Source organism: Brassica oleracea, chromosome C1, assembly GCF_000695525.1.
Source record: "Brassica oleracea var. oleracea cultivar TO1000 chromosome C1, BOL, whole genome shotgun sequence".
In the NCBI taxonomy this organism is placed as follows: domain Eukaryota; kingdom Viridiplantae; phylum Streptophyta; class Magnoliopsida; order Brassicales; family Brassicaceae; genus Brassica; species Brassica oleracea.
The window spans coordinates 36032074-36035030 of NC_027748.1; the positions used below are offsets into that span (position 1 = coordinate 36032074).

A 2957-nucleotide genomic window follows, 5' to 3' on the forward strand; every position below is an offset into this window, starting at 1 on the left:
CGAAATTATTTCCTCGTAACTTTACATGGGCTTTACAACGCAATTACGACGAGACATTATTTCGTCGTAAACTCCATGGTAATTTACGACGAAAGGATTTCGTCGTAAAGTCAATGTAAGTTTACGACGAAAGTACGTGGAATGCGAAATAGTTGTAAACGTTACATCTACATTACAACGAATCATGTTACCGTTATATAAAGGTGAAAACGTGCATTCAATGTGCTTTAACTTACCTAAATTCGTTGTAAAGTCGTTGTAAATGTTCCATGTAAAATCCATGTAAAACTTTTCTTGTAAAATCATTGTTATATTTCTCTATATATATATGTCATTTTCCACAACTCTCTTCTTCACAACACACAACTCTCTTCCTCTCGAACCTGATGGCGTTTAGACTCTGTTCCTCATTCAGCCACCAATTACTATTTCGAAGATGACGATAAGGAACATGAGTCATTCGTCTGTCTGCCAATTCAGTGGAATGACAAGGAGAAAGTGGACGGAAGTGCAGCTGGTTTGTACTTGAGAGGAACCTTTGACGATGGTCGGAGGTTCCTTTCAAGTATAAACCAACTGCACTTCCGTCCACTTCTCCTTGTCGCTCCACTGAATTGGCAGACAGACGAATGACTCATGTTCCTTATCGTCATCTTCGAAATAGTAATTGGTGGCTGAATGAGGAACAGAGTCTAAACGCCATCAGGTTCGAGAGGAAGAGAGTTGTGTGTTGTGAAGAAGAGAGTTGTGGGAAATGACATATATATATAGAGAAATATAACAATGATTTTACAAGAAAAGTTTTACATGGATTTTACATGGAACATTTACAACGACTTTACAACGAATTTAGGTAAGTTAAAGCACATTGAATACACGTTTTCACCTTTATATAACGGTAACATGATTCGTTGTAATGTAGATGTAACGTTTACAACTATTTCGCATTCCACGTACTTTCGTCGTAAACTTACATTGACTTTACGACGAAATCCTTTCGTCGTAAATTACCATGGAGTTTACGACGAAATAATGTCTCGTCGTAATTGCGTTGTAAAGCCCATGTAAAGTTACGAGGAAATAATTTCGCCGTAAACCGCCGTTGTTACTGCTACGTTTTCTTGTAGTGGAAGATGCATCCAGATGATCTAGATGTCTTATCCAGGTGTTGTTCGTTTCTTCATTTTGTCCATGCATCCAGATGAATCATCTGAATGCAGCTATGTTCGTTTGCTTTTTATTTTTTAACTTGCATGCATCTGCATTCAGGTGGACTTGTTAATAAAATGACTAAAATATATTTTTTATGTTTCGGCGAAAAAATAACATTTTAACGGTTTTGGCGGAAAACATTTTGCGGTTTGTGAGGAAAATTGTGTTTTTGACGAAAAAGTGCAATTTGTGGTTTTTGCGGAAAATACGTTTTTATGGGTTTGGCGGAAAATACGTTTTTGCGGTTTTGGCGGAAAAAAATACGCTTTGCGGTTTTGGCGGAAAATGTGTTTTTGACGAAAAAGTGTGTTTTGCGGGTTTGATGGAAAAAGTTTTTTTCGCGATTTTTGGTGGGAAATGCATTTTTGCGGTTTTGGCGGGAAATGTGCATTTTTTTGCGTTTTTGACGGGAAAAGTGCATTTTTGCGTTTTTGGCAGAAAATATTGTTTGTGGTTTCGGCGGGAAAATATGTTTTTCAAGTTTTGGCGGAAAAATGCGTTTTTCGGTTTTGGCGGGAAACTGCGTTTCTTCCGGTTTTGGCGGAAAAATGTGTTTTCCAGTTTCGGCAGGAAAGTGCGTTTTCCGGTTTTGGCGAGAAAATGCGTTTTTCCGGTTTTGACGGGAAAATTGCGTTTTTCCGGTTTTGACGAGAAAATGCTTTTTGCGGTTTTGGCCGGAAATTGCTTTTTGGGGTTTTGGCAGGAATATGCGTTTTTCGGTTTTGGCGGAAAATGTGTTATTCCAGTTTTGGCCGAAAAGTGCAGTTTTACTGGTTTGGCCGAAAAGTTTGTTTTTATGGAAATATATGTTTTACATTTTTTGAGGAAAAACGCATTTTGCAGTTTTGGCGGGAAAGTGTGTTTTTCTGTTTTGCGGGAAAATGTATTTTTTTGGTTCTGGCGGAAAAATGTATTTGCAAAAAATAGAATTTACGGTTTGAAAATAATATTTTGATTGTTTAAGAGGTCATTTTTGTTATTTATCATTTTGGACTGAAGTAGATGCATCTGCATCCAGATGCACCATCAAACACTTTCATTTAAGTGGGAATTTGAGATGAGTTTTTAAAAATTCAGGGTGATCTATCTGGATGTAGCATTATAATGCACAAAACGAACATCGATTGCATCTTCACCCAGATGGATCACCCGGGTGAGCAAACGAACCGGACCACACTCGTAGACCGCAACTCTCTGGCGGTCGTAACCTGTGTAGAGTAAAATCTTGTGAAACTTTTGTGGTCCACTACTGTCAGTATTGGTATTCTAAGCCGACAACTTTGAACTTTTGGTCCACGTACAACTTGATCCAGTTAACCTGTCTCAACCATGGATTCCAGAGGGCTGTCTGAAATGGACTTTTCTCGGGTCCAATGTTTCAAATCAAAGTAGTACTTAAGATGTCAATCCATTTCTAAGTATTCTGAATCAAAGAGAATACAAATTCATACTTAATCTAAAAGCAATCAAGTGGTAAGATGATTTTGGACTAAAATATTACTAAAATGAAAATAAGAACAAAGTTTTGTTTTGTTTTATGAGATGAGAGAATCCATGGGCTAAGGGAATTGACCTTGGGTGATCAAGTTACAATCTAAAGGTGGTACCTTTCAATCAATCTATCAACCTTAGGCTTAGACACAATCCTAAACAAACTCTATCTCTAGATGAATGTTCATTCACTAAGATAACTCAAGCATCAAATCTCTTTGGTTGAATATTATCAAAGCAATCATTAAAATCAA

General features: G+C 37.3%; 1 pseudogene; it reads right to left on the bottom strand.

Moving 5' to 3' along the window:
• LOC106316014 overlaps positions 1 to 2957 on the bottom strand; it is a 12636-nt pseudogene that overhangs the window by 2416 nt on the left and 7263 nt on the right.